This window comes from Drosophila tropicalis, unplaced genomic scaffold, assembly GCF_018151085.1.
Source record: "Drosophila tropicalis isolate 14030-0801.00 unplaced genomic scaffold, ASM1815108v1 contig_867, whole genome shotgun sequence".
Taxonomy (NCBI): Eukaryota; Metazoa; Arthropoda; class Insecta; order Diptera; family Drosophilidae; genus Drosophila; species Drosophila tropicalis.
Window position 1 is genome coordinate 3,681,576 of NW_027173362.1, and position 22,570 is coordinate 3,704,145.

Sequence of the window (22,570 nt, forward strand, 5' to 3'; positions counted from 1 at the left end):
AGCGCGAGGTATTAAAATGATATGAGCGTGAGAAAGTGAGAGGACGGGCAGAGAGATAAAGAGTGAGATTTAAAAAAAAATAAATTGATATATACAGAATATTCAAACAGCCATAGAACACAATCATAAGGACTTACAAATGCTCTTTCGATTTCGAAGTCAAATAAATCCTTTAGGCTAAACTCTAGAGTTATCTGTCTCTTACACAGCTTCAAATCTGAGCAGGCAACTCTGGCAAGAATTGATTTGGGACACTGTAATCTAGAATTGAAAGTTTCTTTCTTTTCTATCTTGCCTTACCCTATTCTAACTTATCAGACCATTGACCGTTAGTGAGGACAAATCAAACTCAGTGCCGGACTAGGAAATTCTGAGGGCCCCCGCTCTTTTAGAGCGAAATTGTTCGGAAATTAGTTCGAATCAATATTAATTTAAAAAATTCTCAAAAACTCAATGAAATGAAAATCTGAAACTTTGTTAAAGTTATAGCTTATTTTTGAAAGTGTTATTTCTTTTGCCAAAGAACAGTCAAAATATTAAAATAAAGAAGCTGAATCTTTTTTTCGTCCATTCTTGAAGTTAAGGATTTTTTTCAATCTTTAATTCTGTTTTCCGAAGATTAAAGTGCTTGATGTAGTTTTGAGATATACAGCTGCGAGCAAAAAAATAGTAGTGGCTTCACCCATTTTATAAATATCATAGAAAGTTATGTTATCGGGGCAAGACTGAGACTTCTTGGTATGCAAATTTATTATTCGGTCTGTTATTAATTATACTATAAACAAAAAAAACCACTCCATTTTGATATTTCGAAAATAATGAAGATTTGGTGTCAATAGTTCCAAATTGAGGCGAGCAAAATAATAGTAGCACATATTTTAAAGAGCACAAAATATCATAGTATAGGGTTTTATTCCAGGGAAATAGTTTAAAAATAAAGACCAGGTTAATATCAACCTATTAATAATTAGTGGCATGTCCATTGTTCCCCAATGCGGCTGCGCAGCGACGCGGCATTGAATCTATCATTTTCTAACACTTTTCTGGTGTTATGGCCTTTCATGTACGCTCTATAGCAGTCTAAGGACCTCTTTTATAAGTTGGCTTTGCAGCAACTACTCCCTTCTTAACGTCGCACTACAAATTTTCAATCGGGCTCAGATCGGGCGACTGTGCGGGCCACTTCATTAAATCTACTCTAGCATTGTCGATACGAGCTTTTGCCACTTTCCTTGTGTGTTTCTGGTTATTGTCTTGTTGCAATACCCAACAAAGTGATATTTTCTCTTCGTCATGATGTACCTTTACTTCCTCAATAGTTTTAACGTACACTTTATGCCTTCTATGCAGCATATAGGATTGAGCATTCAATCCATTCGTTTATGGTCTTCTGTGGGAGAAGCGGATTTTTCCGAGGGCTGCGAGCGTTCCTTATTGTGAGGTAACTCTCACCGCACTGTCCAAACACTGGCCGGCACTTTAGGCTCTGCCTGGATCTTCACAGCAGATGCAAACGAGCGAAGCCTTGAGTCTCGTACTATTTTTTTTTCTAATTCGGGCGAGATTTTAAGCTTTCGGCCACGTCTTTCTGATATTTTTTTAAATTTTAATGCATTTGGAACTGCAGTTAGGGAGTAATTAAAAATTTGACAGACTTCTATGTAAGTTTTAACCTTATCCATAAGGTTTCTGATCTGAATAATCTTCTTAAAAGAAATATGCGTAACCCGGCCCATTTAAGTCTGCGAATTGGAATACTTAAATAAATCTTCTACCGCGAACATTTAACACATCAAATAGAGCAAAAAAAAACAACCTTCTAGCAATAGTTTTAGTTTCCTGCAAAGAAAGATCCTTCACTACTATTATTTTGCTCGCTCTAAATTTGGCAATTAAGCTTAAAAATTAAGTAGCAAAAAAGTTAAGTCTTCAAGTGAAGTTAAAATGTAATGGACAAGTGTTAGACATTGCTGATAACGGTACTTAAAGGTTTTACACAGATCGGAATATTATCTTGCAAGTTATAGTAATAAATATCGGCAAGTGTTTTGCGCTACTATTTTTTTGCTCGCAACTGTACATACTAAATTGCCATTAAGTAGAGATATAACTTTTTTTAAAGGTTGACCAAAAATTGATGTTTAAAAAACAAAGTCAAAACCATTATCTTTGCCAATCGTTAATCATGTCCTAACTTTTACATTGAAAATGTAATCCGGCCCTGGTGAGATCTCTGATCAGCTGATATTTTAGCTCTTAAGCTTGTGGCAAGTAAATCTTTGACTTGGCCCAAATGCAGCACTGATGATTAGGGTATATATTAAGCGGTGATTCATCTTGGCGACTTCTTTAATTTGTTGCTAACCTCTTTTCACCAGCACCATCACCCCTGGCTTTGGCCCTCCGACTCTTGTCCGACCCACTCATCGTTCACATTCAATTGCATTTATTGACCGACGAAATATTTTATTACTTTACGCTTGGCAAATATTAGTTGGCGCGAAATGCTCCGATGAGCATGTGGAGATGAGGATGTGGTTGTAGGAGAAGCCCCCAAAATCTATGCGTCATTTGGTATGAGACTTGGCGATGATTGGAAGGGGTCTAGAGAAGGGCTGGCTGGCCGGCTGGCTGGCTATCTGCCTTGACTTGGCTAATATATCCGGCCTGTCCTTTTGTGTGTCGCGCCCACTTTGATTTCTTGGCATCGCTCGGCTGCTGCTGCTTCTTTTTTTTTTTTTTTCTTCTTCTTTTCTTTCTATTTTTTTAGGTCTCTACGAACTTTGTCAAATATTTTGGTCATAGCCGAGATTTGCGTGCCTTGCCAATGGTTTTGTTTGTTTTGCTGTCCACAAATGGCAAGTGAAGTTTTTGCACAGTATGGTAGAGAGAGAAAGAGAGAGAGAGAGAGAGAGAGTGAAAGAGACAATGCCAACGAATAGTAGAATAAGAGTAGGGGATTGTCCAGCGGCCCTCATATATGTATATATATATCTATGTATGTATGGTGTGTGTTACTCTGTCTGTATGTGTGTGTGTGTGTCAGTGCTTTTTGAATGTGGGTAATTCGGTCATGAATATGCGAACAATTTTGTGCCATTGTATAACGGTACAATGTCCGAGAAGCATTTTTTGGTTGCGCATATTTGTCGCAAATGGACTACATTACATTACTGCGACAGTTATCTTTTGATATAGTATACATATCTACACATATAAACATACACTAATACATCTACATACATGTATGTACATACATCTATGTGCATATAAACACACACATGCAAATCTAAGATTAAAGCATGTATGGATGTATGTAATAGACATTTATGACCATGAGCGAAAAATGCCGATATCAACTAGGGAACTATGTATATGTATGTAAGAACATACAATATATGTACACACTAAACAAAAGGACATCGACTAACAAACATACATACATATATACATACGAACACACATACAAACATCTATTAATATGTCCACTAAGTACGGTGGGTCAAAGAGAAGAGTTAACCCACTAAATTTTAGTTGATACTGTTTGATTTCGCACAACAAACTAAACGCGTAGAAGGAAGCATCTCCAACCATATACGAGACGAGTTCATATAGCCTGTCCGTCTGGATTGAAGTTAACTCCACCAAGATCGGAAGAGCTACAGAGTTGAACTTTCGCATGTAGGTTTGCAAATAAGGACGAAGTTAGCCCTGGCCCTCTTGTTATAGATATGATATATAGATTTATACTGTCGATGTATTATTTATACTTAAATGTCAGCAAATTAATAGTACTACAAGCAGTGCGAACAATTTGACGATGTAGTTTTATGTTTTGTAAGTATTTTGATTAAAAATGATATAAACTTAAATGTAAACTTTCCAAATGACAGAGCAAAGTGTTCGAGCCTTTCCTATTGTTTTCCAATTCCTTTTATTTTAATGACATTTACCAACACTATTCAATTAAAAACACTAGTTTCTCCAACAATAAATTAAAGTAAATTCCACATCGAATAAGTTATTGTTGACTGAAACACATAGAATAGAAGATGTTTTATTTTTAAAATTTTTCACTAGAAATCCTAAATGTTGCCCACGTGGTGATAGCTAAAGCATTAAAGAGATGAAATATCTTTTTTACACTTTTTTCTCATGTCAAATCTGAAACTTTATTCAATTTCAGTTTCAATTATCTATTAAAAGCAAGATAAAGTTCCAAAAGTCCTAAAATTTACTCAAAATACTTTTTTCCACCATTCCAGACAATTTCTGACTAATTCTAAAGAAATTTTAGATTTTATTTGATTTTATTTTGTATCAGTTTAAGTAATTTTTCGTCCTTTGTCATCGCTAGCATCATTTTTGCCGTTTTTATGCAGATCTTTAGTATTTAGTTTTCTCAAGCTGGCACACGCTGCGTATACGTTATTATTGGCCAACTAGCATTTTGTTCTTAAAAACAAAAAAAAAAACATAATAGTTAATCTCAATTTGTGGACCTAATGAAAATTAATCTTTTGTCCTTCTGTTCTAAGGAAAAATTTAGTTTTGGGAGCAAATTCTTTAAAAATTGTGGGACTTTGAGTTGACTTATTTTTACAATATGGAATTAATATAATTGTGAAATATCCTTAGCTCAGGACCTCATTATGCTAATGAATCGCATAAGAAAAACAGTCAAAAACATTTCTTCAACAAGGAAACAAAATAAGATGAAATTCCAATTGATTGTCGCTAAAAAGATATATCTACATACATATATATGAATTTAAGTATGAAAAGTATAAAATAATCAAAGTTTTAGTGCATTTTGCCCACTGTAGATTAAATATTCAAACATTGGTCAACAAAAAGCCACAAAAACAATGCTCAAGTGTTGTACTCCATGTACATATACAAATACATGTATGTATGTATGTATATACATATGTATGTACATGTATTACGTATTTACAGTTGTAGTTGTACTTTTGTGTGGCTGATTGAACAAACAAAACAAGTTTGAACTTGAAAAACTACATATGAATGTATGTATGTATGTACAATTTACATCCAAATGTACATACATAGATACATACTATGTATGGAAACATAACAAGTTAATAATTACTCCTGTTCACCTTCTGGATAGTGCTACACCTTTACCATGACTTAAAATGGTAAATACGATGCAAGGATCTAGCATTAACAGTTTCAATCCTTGGGAATAATGTAAATGATGTAAGAGATATTAAGAAATATTTAACTTGGATATGAAGGATTCTATCAGGACTCAGAATATTTTTCGCAATGAGCTTGAAATACATGTTAATACCCTTACAAAGGGCATTATGATAATCAGTATGAAGCACTCTCTCTGCTCTCTCATCTGTAAATTCTATAGATTGGTATGCAAATTTGTCTAGATCACATTTGCATCTTTTTATTTTTAGTTTCCCCACGATTTATAATTATCTGAGAAAGTAAATTGTAAATTAAATAATTCAAAATGTCTGGGAATAAAATTGAAAAGGTTTACCGTGAGCTCATTTGTTCAAGCAACCCCAACCCCTTCCCCATGTTGGCTATGAGAATCCATTTAAGGAAAAACTTGTTCAAATTTTTCACTTGAATGTGTGAAAGTTGACTTTTCCACTGTCGGCCAACTCTGGCTTTTCCCAAGACTATTTTCATTCCGATATTGTTTATGTTATATTGTTGAATCAAGCTTCTAATAATACTACGATACGCTCAATATAGTATGAGAAATTAATTGCATTACCGACTCGAAAGGGGCGTGAATAAATTTGTGTAAACAATTTACATACGTATATTTTGATGATCATACAATGTCTTAATCATTCTGGCTGTCATTGTTACTCAAAAATATATCTTAATAAGGTTCGGAGTATTCGTTGGACTTTTTGGTTGAACATCGGATTCATCTGAACTGGCATCCTCACGTGCTAAACCTTAAAGGACACACATAGCAACGGCACGATATCAAGTAGTCAGCAATGAGTATGATCATTCAAATAAGTAGTTCTTATGTAAAATTGTCGCCTTTTGAAATTATTCCTTTCCACTTTGGTAAATAATATTCAGTTTATATCTTGAATTTAACAAATGGAGATTGCCTTTTTCAGTTATTATTATTCCCTATTTAGTTCATATTGTCTATAATATAGATGCTGACCTGATACACTTATCGTTTCATACATTTTGATTAATGACACATGAAAATGCGATTAACCAGACAAAAGTTTTAAGGCTCAGTTCGAATGTACTTAGAATTGGAGTTATCAAATAATATCGAGGTAATGAGGCGCATCGCCGTTTTTTCAGGTTTTTTTTTGTTTTTTTTAATTAACATTAAGCTGGGTAATAGATATTTATAAATTTTCATAAATAATGCTTGCCAGGCCATCAATTGTTGTTGTTTTTCAAATGAATCTTTGGTATTTGACCTTCAATTATTAATAATAAATAAATCTAAATACTAATACATGATTCCAAAGAAAGATATGTACATATTTTACACTCGAACTTAACAAAGATGATTATAAATTGAAATAGAAGAAATTATTGCCAAGATTATGTTAAATTGATTGATGAATTAAATGAGTAATTGAGTAATATGTTGTTAAATCTTAATTTTGATCAATGCAAAACTTAGAGGTAACTTAGTCTCCGACCTTATAAGGTATAGATTCGACTAAAATTTGATTTAAACCTTTTAAATATCATTTCCTTTTCTTTTTCTTCCCCATCCGCTTTTACATACAAGGCAGCGCTGCCAGCAGCGTTTGAGCAGAGCTGATTTATAATCACTGTAACTTCTCCGATCTGATTAAAATTTCAGGATCTGATGTTTTGTATAAAAATATATGATACGAGTAAATTTCTTAGGGATACTTCAACTCTTTCATCTATTTTTCTTACATAACTACATGATATAGTGGTCCGATCTTGAAGATTTTTGTACTTTATCTTATCCCGGATTATAAGTTGCTCAAATATCAAGTTTCATATAAAAATCCATTCATTCATCCATTCAAATATTCATATAAAGTTTATTTGCCCATACGGAAATGGCTATATCGACTCAGCTTCTCATGCTGATCAAGAATATATATATTTTATTGGGTCAGAAACGACTCCTTTAGTGTGTTATAAACATCTGTCGAGTTTTATGAGAAGGGTATAAAAATGACTTATTGTTAGTGAAACCTTTTTTGTGTTCGTCAAACCTAAATTGTAAGCATCAATTCTATAAGGTGAATAGTTTCAATGTTTTCTAAAAACTGGCACGATATCTGTACATACACGATGTATATATTATATTCATTCATAATTTCTTAGGTTGGTTCTTTGTTCCTTCTGTTTAAAATATATTTCTGCTGACTTTATAGAATTTGACAAAGATCTTTTCGATATACATATGTACATATATGTACATATATATGTACATACATATACAGATGTATTTGTATGTACATAGAAGAGAAATTTCTTTCTAGCGCGGATCATTATCAGTTCATTACTTTGTTCATGTGTGTGTGTCTGTGTGAGTTTCGGTGAGTAAAGATGTCTGTGCGTTTACTTGCAGTTCACTTGCATTTTGCTTCTTTTTTTTTTTTGCCGATGATAGGTAGTCTCTAGCCCCCACCCCCATACAACCATGCCCATCGTTGTTAGTACGGTGAACAGCTGCTTTTGCTTGGCATTGAAAATCGCCAGTGAGAGCGCGACCAAGTCAGATACAAACACACATGCACACACACAGACACACACATACAAATGTCAGTGAGAGCGAGGGAGCGACAGAAAGTGTGCAAGAGTTGGCAAAGCGTCGCGTCATTGCGGACAAGCCAAAAAGAAACGAGCGAACCTAACACGAGCACCAAAACACCGACACGAACGGCACACGAAGCAATCGTCAACAAAACGAGCAAACGAAACCGGTTTTGGCGCCCGACATGGCGCTTGGTGCTTGGCGCTTGGCGCTTCAGTGCAACACGAAGCACCGTAGTGGCAGTTGGCATCTCGGCGTGGCATTATTATTTCTCTTGACTTGTCGCAAAGAACCGTTGAACGAATTTTATTTGGCGCAGATTTTTACGTACGTAAATGATGTTATTGGTGATATTTCTGTTTTCTTTTTTTTTTTTTTTTGTCTTGTTGAACAAAACAAAACGATTGACAATAAAACAAAACGGTTAATTACGTTTGAACAATTAAAGTGCTAATGAATACGACTAGTGTTGTTGTAATATATTTCCATTTTTTTTTGGGTTGTTTTTTTTTTAAATTTATATATTGTGTGCTGTTAAATCATCCTTCAGCTAAAAGTGATTTAAAAAATAAAAATGTCGACCAATATGAACTTGATTCTTTAAGCAGTAGCAGTTTTTTTTTTTTTGTTGGTCGAGACCTTGTCATCAATTTTTCTCAGTTCATTTCTTCTTTTCATCTTTCGATTACACGTGCGAGTGAGAGATGATCGCTGACATTGTGATCGGCTGGCTATATACACAAATACATATGCATATAGTGTATGTGTGTCTGTGTGTATATTGAAATTGCTTGCGATCGTCGTCATCGTCTAGGTCTCTTTATATTCTATCTTTTGAGCTCAATTAGCAATTCCAAGGGAATTTGTTATTTCCATTGAATGACTTTAATTGAACATATACAAAACAAAACGCAAAAATATATATGCATATATATAACAATTTATAACAAATATACGAAAAGGCAACTAAAATTTAACAACAACAAAATGTTTTGTGATGACCTCAAAGTCAAATTTAAAAACGAATAGAAATCAAAATCACGTAAACAATACGTGACACCGACCATTTGAATACCCTGTTTAAACAATTTGGAAACTTATATACGTATATTTATTTAATTTCTTGATTTTAGTGTTTTATGTTTTAAAGAAATCAAATTTAAAATACCCAAAAATCTAAAAATTCGCTTGTGAGAAATAACAAATCAATTAAAATTTTCAAATTACTTTTAATTTCCATTTAAACTATAAAGTTTGTAATATTATGAGTAGTTTTTTCTACGCATAATTGAAATTAGAAGAAGTAATTACACATTTTTGTAATTAAATAAGATAATTGCATTACTTTAATGTCTAAATAAGGGAACTAATGGACCTTTTGAGGCATCATGAATTATAGGGTATTAAATGAAATTCTTGTGATAACATTTTTTTTTTCTGAAATCAAAAGGCAAACATTTTTCAAAAATTATTTGTTTTAAAGTTAAATTTCTTGTGAAAATGAATTTGAATGTTTTGTTTGTGGCGCCTACAGATCTAATTTCAAAGATAATTTTAAATGTGTGTTTAAACAATTTGATAAACCTATAACCTGCAGAAAGGTTCACCAAGAACAAAAGTGACAAAGAAAATACACAGAAAGTTAATTTTCAATCTATTTGTAGAAAAGTTATACAGACATTTTTAATGTTTTAAACGGAAAAAAAACAGGTAAATTTTATTTGAAAACAAAGCCATAAACCCTGAGATGTTGTGAGAGAACTTTATGATGCATCATGGACGGATTCAGGGGGAGTCCAGACGGTCTCCACAAAAATGGTCAATATTTCGAATAGTTCTTAACCATTTTTTTTCTTCATCTCCTTATACCCCCCAACTAAAGAGTTTTTGAAGTGGCCATGCGATTTCAATAAGTCATTATTGTGACGAAATTTAACTAAAATTACCGAAAATAGTTCCTAGATGTGATGCATTTATTAAATAGGTCTGCTTCCTTCGCATAAATGCCTAAATTTATTCACTGTGACTAATGTTTTTTACATATATTTTAGTACTGGTCATTAAATTGCAGTTGGCTTCTAAATTAACTGTCATTACTTGACATTAGATTTGTCACCTTTTTAGTAAAACGATGCATGATCAGAATTTTAAGAAGTAATTAAATCTAAGGGAACTATGGGAATGTAATTACTATGACTAACGGATGCTCTGATCAATAAAAACAAATCTGGCCTTAGAACTAGCCACTTCAATAACAATGTGATTAAAAAATTATAATTTATAATAAAAATATATCATTTATAATGTTTGTTCTGTCTAACCTGAACACTAATTTGGTTGGCCGGTTAATTTGTTAAAGAATCAAACACAAACGCCTTTTCATGCGTTTGAAAGTGGTAGAGAAGGCATCCCCACTCCCCGCAGACCTCCTCGCATTCCATCACCATCTCGTTGACTAGCCCTAATAACTAGTTCGGCGAACTATAAACATTAAATAACAATAATAAGCAACAGCAACAACTATGTAGAGCCAGGCCAGAAAGTTGAAGCAGTTTGTCTAAGTGGCTGACTATGTCGGGTGTGTATGGGGGTGTGCCTGGTGGGGGGGTGGACGGGTCTTTGTCAAAGCATATATAAAATATAATACAATAGAAAGTATATATGTACATACATATGTGTGTATGTGTGTGTGTGTGTATAAATGGCAGCGCGGCAACTAGAGTAACGAGTACGTCGCAGTTGTTGGGCTCCAAAACACGCAACAGTCTGTCCATCTGTACGTTCCTCCGTCTGACTGTCAGTTAGTCAGGCATTCAGTCAGCCAGTCAGTCAGTCAGTCAGGGTATCCCCCATCGCGTGTTCCGGCTGATCCATGTACTCCCCACTACTCCACGGTTATTCTTTGGCAAGCTCTCCTCCAACTGAAGGACCCTCTATGACTTCAAACAGAGCAGAGCTGCGGTCGACCGCCGTCGACTTTAGTTTCTTTCCCCCCCAACCACTGAAACCCTTGTTTCTCCTCATGCCCCTTGGTCTTGCCACATCGTGTCATCTTTATTACACATATCTAGTAAAATTTTGTTCTATAACGAAATTTGTGTGTGCTCTCTCTCTCTCTCTCTATCTCTCTTTCTTTTTGTTGTTTTGTTTTGTATTTTCTTACACCGCTGTGCGCCGCCTTGGTCGACATCGTCATCATCATTATCATCTATATCATATGTTCCCGCTACTTGTAACCGGAGAGTAGGTCAGGTCAGTATATGTGTGTAACTATTTAGTCATTTCTACCTACTTATAAGTGATGCCCCAATGCAAGATGATGATGATGATGAAGAAGAAGTAGAAAGAGGAACTAACTTACAACTTGTAACTAGAACCAACAAACATGGCATTTTCTTTCTCTTTCTGTTTTGTCTTACAACTAGTAAAAGACATGAGACAATGGAAGAGAGAGAGAGAGAGAGGACCTGCATGTTGGCGATTCAACTAACATGGGGTCGATAAAATTATTATGATAAGTTGTTTTCGCGGTTCAAGTCTATTCCACTTAATATCAAGAACTAGACTAGACTGGACTTGCAACAAAATGACGCCCTAGTGACCACTCCCATGAGAGGACCTTTGTTGAATTCAAAAATTGACATATGTATACATATAAAACATTAGACATTTATAGGTCGAGGTTTTAGACATCACATGTGAAAGATTTAAGCCCGAATCTTTTTATTGATCAGTCAAGTGTTCGAGGACGACTATTTGTGTTTCTCAGATGAAGTTTTGATCTTGGAAAAGTGGAGTTTTTATTTACATGAGGTTAAATGTTCCGAGGTTGTTAAGAAGAGAAGTAATAACACATCAGCTTCAAAAGACTTCAACTTAAAACTAAAAGAAATTTCATCATCAAGGGCATCTGACTTCCCCTGGTCATAGCTGACATTGCCCTTAAGAGAAGGGACAGTTTTCCAATAAGCCTCAAATTTATTCACAAGTTTCACTTCTGTTGGTTTCATTTATAATGAATATATTAAAATTAGCAATAGGCTAGCTAATATGAACTGTTCGGTGCATTTTAGTGGAATTCAACTGGAAATAACATTTTTCCACTGACCCGCTTTGTTCATCTTTTTATCATGCACGGCGTTCTTACATTACGCAGCTTTAAGGATAAAGTCATTGATTACAAACATATTATGTCAGGATACGTTCATACACTAAGAATCGTGCGGAAATACGTTTAAACGGCGTTAAAAGTCAAAACACGGCAAGGACGAAAAAATTATAATCTGTTTCTTTAATTCAAATATTTATAGATTTTTCTGAAGCTTTCAAGTTCAAAGAATATGTTTATATTCTTCCTGTTTATTATAATATCGGTTAAATGTCTTCAACTCTAAGGAGGAGTTACTTTTTATGATTACAAAGGAGAGCCATTTCGATTTAAGTAAGTTTCCATGACCGTCTGTATTAGTGTTGGGCCAAACGACTCAGTTTGTTTGATCATTCACTAACTCACTTGTTCAGATTCTTTTGTTCAGTTTGCACTGCCTTTGATGTTTTCTGAAGTCCTTGATCAGTTATGCTGTTATGAAAAGGATGTATCAACATTAGTCCGACCATAGAAAGGGCTTATCCATATCCATATTACATTTGGTTTTAAGTTTGGAAAGAAAAAGTACAATAAGTCACCGAGACATTCAGTTCTTGAGTCAGTGAGTTACAAGAGAGTGAGTCAAAAAGGAACAGGCTAGTGAACATCTTCACTCACTCAAGGAAGTCGTTTACATTTGGCTTACAAGTGACTCAATACTATTCTTTATGAGTGCATCATACTTCCTCAGTTTAAGAGGGAATTAAACTTAGTATCTAAGCTTCTTATTACCATATATAATTGGGATTTGTGTTTGTTAGTTAAAGATTATGTTGTGCTTAAAAAGTATATGATCTTTTAATGGATTGCATTTTAATTGCCCTGAACTGACAGACTGAAAACATTTAGTGGCAATACGTTTTCTTTTTTGACTCACTGTTTGTACATAACTCCCAGTTATGACCCTACAATTTAGTGTTAATAACGCGTCACTTTTATTTTTAGAGCTATCTCAACTGGAAATTGTTGGATTTTTTATGTTCCTTTCAAAATCAAGAAATTGAAATTCCCATTGACGACGGGTTTTTAATTTTTGTGATTTTTTTTTTGTTGTTTTTTTTTTTAATTAGCACACAATAAAATTTCATATATATACTTTTTTTTTGTTGTTAATTATACGTTTGACTAGTACATCAATCAAATGTGATTATGAAATGATCTCCTCCCGCTTCCTATTCTCTCAGTTATTGATGTGAAGGTCTATTCACAAAAAGTGTTGGAGATTAGACGAAAACTAAACGAAATGAGTAGGAAAACTAAGACTAAAGGCATTCTCAATGCTCCGCAAATATTGACTTAATATAGAGACAGAATAACGCTGATAACCTTTGTGGTTCGTGGTTGGGGTCAAGCGGCTTATACTATATAGTCAAGTTGGCTGTGTCTATCTATTTGTCTATCGCCATCTCTCTATGTATTGTGTATGTATTTTTGTCTTTCTTACTCTACTACTGAATCACAATGTAATCCAATTTGAAAACAAGACGTTTCCTCTCTATCTCTTCCTCTTGTTCCAAAATGCATCTTCAAAATTGTTCTCGTGCTCTCTCTCTCTCTCTCTCTCCGCCCATCTCCGCCATTCTTCAACTCTTTTCTCTGGCTGTGAACAATTGTTTTTGATTATTTAATTTGCCAGACTTTTGCTTTGATTTAGTTTTCGTTACTTGGCTTAACTGTGAAATTTACTTCGACAGAGCAGCGCCCACCAGAGAGATTCCACCACCTTTTCCTCCTGCTGCTCCTCCTCTTCCTCGCTGAGCACAAATCTAACCCTTAAGGAAAAGCCAGTAGACCACAAGATTTTGGTGTGAGTCAGGGATTTCTTGGGGATTTCTCCTTCTGTTTTTCATCTTCTCTTTGTTCCTGCTTATGATTCAGTTGTTCCGCAGTTTGGAGACCTTGAAAATATTGCCCAACGCCAAAGCAAAATACACACTGTATAAAAAACAAAAATTGTTCTTTTGCTCCAAAACTGTGGGGCAGGATGAGAAGGAGGAAAAAGAAGCATAGGACCGACCTACCACACCGCAATACAAATGCGACAAAACAAAAACAAAAAACAGTCCAAGTTGAATCCTTTTTTTTTTTTTAGGGTAACAAATAGAGAGAGAGGGTATATTATTCTGGAGCTTAAGTCCTGCCTAAAGGCACTTTACTAGGATTTGCTAGCATTTCTAAGCCTATTTCAGAGTCTGGAGTCCATTTGGTATCAATTAGCAAGGCACTTTGAATATGTTTCCTGGCCAAGAATATAGTTTTTGTAAGAAGAATATGGTAGCAAACTAGTCGACCATTGGTTAATCCCATTCCCAGCAACATGACTGGGTTATAGTTGCCTCTTCGCTGCACTCCACTCCACTGTACTCGCGTCTTTCGTCCTGGACCATGTGGACTCTCTCTTTCCACTCAGCCTTGTTTTAGCCTTTGTCTCTGTGCATTTGGCCTGACAGTCGTCGCAGTAACCAAAAGTGCGCTTTGTGCTTTTGTTTTTTATTTTTATTTTTTGCTGTTTTCTGTTCTCTGCGCTTTGCTGATTTACTTTCACCATCTTTGTCTTACTGTTTCTCTTTCTCACTGTCTGTTGCTTTGTGTCCTCTGTCTCTATGACGCTTTTGGGTCCCTGGGTCTCTATGCGGGTATTTGCAGCTTTTTTGGGAGCATTTTTCCTGCATTTTCTTGCTATGCCGTGGATTATTAAAATACGTTTACGTATGTGTATGTTCCTCGTCCTAGCAAGAAACAAATCAGAATCAAAAGTCAAAGTGCATAAAGTATACACTAGACGAAGAGACTTCAGTTGAGATTTTCTTTCAATCTAATTATTGCTCAAAGAAATTGTTTCAAATCATAGAAAAAGGTGTTTGAATTAGCCGCTCAAGGATTTAAATAGAGCTTAAATTGAGGCGAATTTAACAAAATACTTAATTCACTTTCTTGGGTGTACCATTGAGGCCTAGAATCGCTTTCTATATTTTGATTGTTTAGTTCATAGAAAGTCTAGACGAAAACGCTTATGAAATTGAGTTATTCTCTTTTCAGTCCTGCAAAAAGGAAGTCAGTTAGTCTCAAGGGATCGAAGGGTTGGAGTTATGAACTTGGAGAATACTTTGTTTTAGCCTTAGAAATTTAAAAATCCACTGGGATTTTCTTCAAGTGCATAAGTGTATGAAAATTTCCCCCAGCATAATTATCATGTAGTTGGGTGATTGCGAGTGGGTCGGCATAACTTTCAATCGGAGTTAATTGTTTGAGTCAGAAACTTTCGGTACGAGTTTCTTTTGCCTTGCCAATGAAATAAACAAAATTAACTATTTTTGTTGTTGGTTTTCTCATTCTCGTTTTATTGTGGTTGCGGGGGGCTTTTTGGGGGAAAACCCCGCACACAACAAATCTAAAAGTCGCAAATAATTTGCGACCCGAAACGAATTCATTTGCTAACTATGCAGGCGGCATCGATGTGGGTGTGCCTTTTTGTTTCTTTATATTTGTTGTTGAATCGAAAGGGATTGGGAAAATAAATGGAAAATAAATTAGTTTCCTCTGATGTAGACTTTGTTGTTCTTCTTGTGCGTGTGTGTGTGTGTCTGTGTGTGTGATTGTGCGTGTGGGTGGTAATAGTTTAATGCGAAACTTTCGTAGACTCGTTTGCATAATCCCAATTTGAGGCCAAGTATTCAGTAGGTTGTAGCTGTAGTCCACGAATATGTGTAATTGATTTTGATCAGCAATTGGAAACCCATCCATGTATCCATCCATCCATCCATACATACTTGGCTCTGAAATTGTGCTAATCTCGTATTATAAGTATCCAAAAACAAAAAATTGATTGATGTCTTGGCTCTCTCAATGTAGCAAAAGCAACTGTTTGTGTGATAAAATATGATAGATTTTCAATTATACAGCTAAATTCCTCAAGTAGCCAATTAAATTTCATTTATTGAGAAGCTTCTCAAATAAATTCTTAAAAAAACAAACAAATATTAGGTACATAATGACACCAACTATCACACAAATCTCATACCTAACCATCCGCAGACATTCTCTATAATATTTAGGTCCGGCCAGTATGGGGGCCATCCAAGCACTTCTACATTTTGGCTCTGCATCCACATTTTGACGGTCCTGGAGCTGTGTATTATGGCATTGTCGTGCTGGAAATACCACTGCGAATTCCCAAATGTATTTTTCATTTGGATAAATGCTGTTTTAGCACGTCCTTGTAGTTCTCCGCATTCATTCGCGATGTCAAGAACTGCAACTCAAAGGTTCCGTAATAAGAGATGGCTCCCGACACCATTACACCTCCGAATCGACTGTGCAAACGGTCCAAATGATACTCCACTTTACGGAGATCGTGGAAGTAATAATTACATCAGGGCCTTCAAAATGAAACTTTTTCTCGTCTGAAAAAACGGCATACTTCCATCGCAAAGTCCAATCCATATGGGCTCGTGCAAAATTAAGTCGAGCTTCTTTCCGCAGGTGATTAAGTGGCGGTTTCTTTTTTAGTTTCCGTCGCTACAAGTGTTGAGCTTCCCAAATAACTCTTAGCACACTGCATACACTCGCTTTTACATTAGTTTTTTCCTTTATATTAGCAGATGACTCATGTGAATTTGATGCTTCCCGTAGTATTATTATTATTTCTTCACTTGCCATAATGACGCGCAGTGTATATTTTCGTGTTCTTGTTTCTTGATGTACAAATTAAATCATTTTGTAAGTTATTTACTAAAGCTGATTGACTTTATTCTGTTGAAATAATTTTCAGTCAGTTGAAGGGACTTTGCAGTCTTTTCTGTTATTTTTAACCAAAAATATAAATACAAGGATATCTGTATAAAGAATTTGCCTACCAAATCTAAAAAGAATCTGGAGATTAGAATTTGAAATTTCATGAAGAAACAAATTTCTTGATAAAATTTCTTTTAATCTTTTCCGTTTCAATAAAAACTGTCACCTTTGTTGTTGAGAATGTAAACTGACGAAATAACATTCTGAGCATAAGAATTTGAAGTGCCTTAATACATTAAAATATTATAAGAAATTATTTTCTGATTTATCAAAATGAAATCTTAGAACTATTTAGTCAAGTTACTAAAATTGATTTTTAATTTTCATTCTTTGACGTTTTCATGTGAAATATGACAAGATCCCTTCAGGTATTAATGGTAATTTATCCAATTTTTCAAGTTGGGACTAACATTTAGCTGCCGAAACCCTCAAATCACATGTCGTTTTTGACCGTAATCAATATGATTCCTTCAAGGTAGTCGTGTGGTCTCTTGCTCCTGGCCGAGTAAAAGAGATAAAAGCTAAAGTTTATTTCAATTTAATTTATAACAATAACAATAAAATATTGATCAAATAAAATATTAAATTGTACAAAGCAAAAAAGTGGAGAAAAACTAAAAGGAAAGGAAACCCAAAGAGAAAGAGAATGACTTTTGCAATAAATACTTTGGTACATATTTGATCCCTTCACTTATAACCCCTTGGAGTCCTTTCCCCAAGGATATTTGTTGTTTAAATATTACAAAAATTTTATGTGGGGCAAACGTGAGATTTGATGGCAGGTGGTTTTTGTGGTCAATACTGGTATATAAAAATAAATTGAAATCAAATATGAACAAATGTGTGTGAGGTGGGGGGAAGGGGCCAGAAAAGATTTCAATTTTTGAGTGGCCTTAGCTTAATCGGTTCACAATCTCAATCAGCCCTCATCTCTCTCACTCTCTCTGTGTGTAACTATGTGTGTGTGTGTGTGTGTGTGTGATGTGGCAGAGGCAAAAGTAGTCAGAAAATGGCAATAGCAACAACATCATTCCCATTCCCAGTAAAGCAAATCAGATTCAAACGACAACGAGACATGAAATTGAAGTTCTTTCTATACCCTTTCCACTTCTCTCTCTCTCTCTCTCTCTTACTTAGTCTTCTTGTCTGGCTTCAAAGTACACAAGGTAACCCCCCAAATAGTTAACCTTGAAAAAAAAACCCCTACATAATGCATTCAGCACTCTTTCGACTAGCTAGATATCTTCTACTATGTACCTCATGTCATTCTGCATGGCTGCCAACTTTATAAAACGAATGTGACAATTGAATTGCCAGGCCAGGCAACATTTAACTCTCTATTCCAATCTCTGTTCCAACTCGAGCAGTGCGCACCAGCGAAATTTGTCATGTCAGCAGCTTACAGGAGCAGGAGCCAGCCACATTCAGACAAATTTGTCAAACCCCAAACTCCAAAAAAACTAAAGTTCTAAGCCAACACACACACACACACACGCAGACACAGACACACTCAGTTTTGAGATGTACTGTTAGTTGCATAGTTACAGTTAGAAATAACTATGCAACTGTCGATAGTTTCTGCCTTCTAACTTAAGGCCACTTCTCTCTCTCTCTCTCCCTCTCTCACAGTCTGTGTAAGCATATCAGATAACATGGAATTACCTAAAGCCCTGAGTAGGTTTTGTGTGTTTTACGTTTGATTACAAGAAATTGCCTATTAGAATAGTGGCACTGAAATAAGCCGCTTTCAATGGCCTAAACAAGTTGTGAATTGTAATTGCTTTTAAGTTTAAGTAATGCCAAAAAAAAAGACAAATTTAGTTAGGTATATTTTCAGTAATTGCAATCAAAGGCAAAGGGAAAAATTTTCAACCTCTTGACTTGAAAGATATACTTTATCAGCATCAATAGCCCCTCATCTGTTTATATACCTTCGTCTTACCATTCCAGACAGCTTTACTTTGAATGACTACTCAAAACAAATACTTACTTTAGTTATTAGTAAGTAAATATATACAAACATAATTTAACAAAAAAAAAAAAAAGAAGCAAAAATTAAATAAAAATTGCCGGAAGTTATTAAATGTCTCATTAATTATTTCAATAAACTGACAACCATTTATCATATTCCTCTGCCACTTACACATACATAAAAGCACTCGACAAAACCAATTGAAAAATATATAGAAATCCAATCCTATTTGCTGACTTAAGGTCCATATCATGTGGGGTAGGTTTTTGGGGCCACCAATCACTTGAGTTGTATGATTTATGCGCTGTTGAATCAGGACTTAACTTTTGTGTAAATGACTTAATATTTATGGAAAACATTACCGGTGCGGGCCTATACCCCATCATCATCATCATCATCATCCACAACCATCAGACATCAACATAAGCTGCTTCATACTGTGTTCATGTAATAGCATTTTATGTGCTTTTAATTTGCCCACCCACAAGGCACTAGGTGAGGGCGCAGGACGAAAACGACAACGACAACGACTACGACTACGACGACGGCGACAGCGGAATAGAATGTCACGCTGCGCTGCACATGTCGAAGTAGAAGACGACGGAAGAAAGGGAACCTGTCTCAAGGGCGCCACAGAAATGAAACCGGTGACACACGAGACACATACGAATATACATACATACATACATATGTATGTAGATGTACATAACTACGTATCAGTATATAAATGCATATACGTATGTACATAAGTTTAGGTAAACATCTAGAATAGAAGTCATTGTGAAAACCATAGAAATTGATAGGTTTTAAATTACCCAAAGGCATAGAAATCATTTACAAAAATCAACTTTTATATTATACTTGGAATTTCCAATCGAAATCAATGCGACTCGTTTGACGCCAAGGTGTCCGGTAGTTGGAAGTTTCAGATATCTGATTTCTAAAGCCCTTATAGTTTGAAAGAAATCAAATAAATAACCGCGAAAATATTTGCCAACTAATTTCCTTTAATCGTTTTGGTCTGAACACAGCTCGAGTCCTTAACAATCGTAAGCCAACCGAAAAGACCTTTCCAATTATTCAACTTTTGAAATTAATTTTCAACTTTTGATGCCCCTCACCCCATGCACCGCCTCAATGGAAGAACCCAATCCTAACATACATATATATGTATGTATGTATGTATAGGTATATAGCATTCTACCTATTGAGCTACATCATTTTTCATATAATTTATGATTTAATTATAAAAATGTTCGCTGGCCCTTCTTCTTCGTCGTCAGCGTCAGCGACGGATGGTCGAGAAAAAGGACTATTGGCGTTGTCTTGCCCCTCTTTTTGCCATTTGCTTTTGTCGAGCAGCTGTGCGCCGTGCTGCACGCGCTCCGCACGCATGGCGGGACTACCAAAGGCAGAGGCCAGGCCAAGGAGGAAAGCAAAAAAATTACAAAAAATGAAAATATGAAAACCCAATTGAAAAGCCCATTTTGATTTATGAAAATTATGGGCTAACTTTATTTGCTTTTACCCAACTCAAACCCAGACCCAAAAATATGAATTGCTTGCTGTGAACATTGTGAACAAAAATGAATTCTCACACCTTTCGCCTAGAGCGAAAGTTGAGAATGAAAAGTTTTTTTTTTTTTTTTTTGTTTTCTCAAGTGATCGTCTGGCCGCTGCATTGTTAATCACCATCATAAATATTAAAAAAAAAAAGGAGAATGAAAACGAAGAAGGAGAAATCTATACAACAAATACTTTGTTTTTCATGCACAATTTGTTCAGGCAACTCACGAAATATAAATTATAATTTTATGTTTTGTCGCCTTTAAAAAAGAGGGGGCAAAAAAGAAAATAATAATAATAATAAAAAAGGAAAAAAGGAAAAGTGAAAAGAGAATGAGAAGAAAACGTTGCCATCCCATTTTCACGCCATTTATGCGTTAACAGCAAAGTAGAATGGCAAGAAGGAAGTACGCCAAATCGAGTGGGATGTGGGCTGAACTGTGGGGTAGGATGAGTTGGAGGGGTTGGTGGGTTGGGGGGTTGGTTGCGTTGAGGCTGATGTTAACAAATTGATGCCGCTGATGATGCTGATTATACATACGTGTCCCGTTATTCCTTTAGGTTATTAAACTTTATTGTTGTCAACGTTTATCAGAGACTCAAAATCAACGCCAAAATAAAAAAAAAAAAAAATGAAACTTTCTCTCTCTACTGCTCTACTCTGCCGCTGCTGATGATGTCTTCTCTAATAGAAAGTAAAGGCGGTACACCTACTTATAATGGGGACTGTGTGAGGCTGTGATTTGGCCAGGGGGAAACATGCTGAACACAAAAGATGACATATGTAAATTTTGCTCCGAATTTGATTGACTATCTGGGAGGTGTATGTACATGCATACATACATCCACACATACATTCATATAAATGAATTTTTGGCACTTTACAGCACTTATTTGAGTGATATACTGTTATACAAACCAGCATTTAGTGCAGAGTTTGAAAAGAAAAGTTGTTCGCGCATTGTAAATAGTTTTCCTATCTTTGGTTTTAACTGTGAATTTTGGTTATCCTTTAACATTGAAATGCTAGAGCTCTTAAAATTTTATAGACAACTTTTGCAACACTGGTGGGAAAAACAGTAGTTATAATGTGCATGACCAAGAATTGTGATCTATTACTACCTTAAAGCTATTCTTCATGATGGTCATGCATAGTAATAGGGAACTATTCAACACTGCCCACTAATTGTGATCGTGACTTCAGTAAATCCTTAACAACACTATTTAGTCATGTTTCCATGTATGTAAGAAGTTGTTGAGTAAAAAATTAACCATGTATAATCTTTTCACCATATTTCTGTAAATGTCTCACGACTATTATCCACTTGCTTCAGTCGGGGGAGGAGGGCTGAAAAAAGCTATTTTATTATCGAACACGGACTCCATTAAACATGCATTATCGCTTGGGTAATTAAATAGACATTAAAATTGTTATATTCTTTTATAGTTAAGCAAGAATTGCAATTCGGGGTGGCGCATACGCATTGAACGAATGAAATTGTGCGAAATTGATGATCAATTTGCAAAAAGGGTTGACACATAACACTTTGTGGCATTGCATAAGAAAGTGCTCGACCGGCTGTGCGGGAGTCGTGTTAAACCACAATTGAGCATAAATTTATATTTAATTATGAATAAGTTTTTGCAAGCGCATTAAAATTCATATTTCCAACTCATCAATGAAGGCTGAGGCTGAAATATTTAATGACCTCAAAATTGCTGCTCACCACACAGACACAGAAACACTCACACATACATACAAATAGAGAGATAGGGTTAGACCAAAAGGATGACTTAAACTAAGCCAAAAGACTTGTTTTACTCAAGTTGTCTAGTTGACAACTAGACACTCAAATTGACATTTTGAGTAACTTAAGATTTCAAGACAGATTTAGTATTAAGTCGATCTTGTTCTAGAACGTATATTTTATCTTTCAACATTTAATTTTTGTTGAAATTTAAAATGCATTTAGTTGTAAACTGAAAACAATTTACCAAAAGGAAGCAAATTGAACAACAATTCATAATGCTCATTGATACCCTCGACATAACGAGCAATAATACAATAGCCGTAATAATGACCAACTCATACATATATACATATGTATGTACATATATAAGTATACATAAGTGAATGTAGTTATGTATATATGTATGTATGTATATAGAAATATGTGAACAGTAAATCCACAGATAAATATATTTGCATTTGTATGAACATTGACTTGCTGTTGGAGCAGTCCGAACAGACCGACCGCCAGTTGGCGCACAACTCGTTAAATGCAGTTCAAAATTTATTTATGACACAACGCCC

General features: G+C 35.1%; 1 protein-coding gene across 5 annotated transcripts in view; it reads left to right on the plus strand.

Annotated features, from left to right (window-relative positions):
* Positions 1–7,980: 7,980 nt before the first annotated feature.
* The window catches only part of Mnr (Membrane-bound Notch regulator), an 81,699-nt gene continuing 67,109 nt past the window's right edge, over positions 7,981–22,570 (plus strand). For 2 of the 5 annotated variants that reach the window (XM_068298383.1, XM_068298385.1), the window contains exon 1: positions 7,982–8,104. The gene's annotated coding sequence lies outside the window, so the exon portion shown is untranslated. Of the gene's footprint in view, positions 8,105–22,570 lie in introns of all 5 variants that reach the window. The other 3 variants (XM_068298384.1, XM_068298382.1, XM_068298381.1) reach the window with 3 other exon arrangements.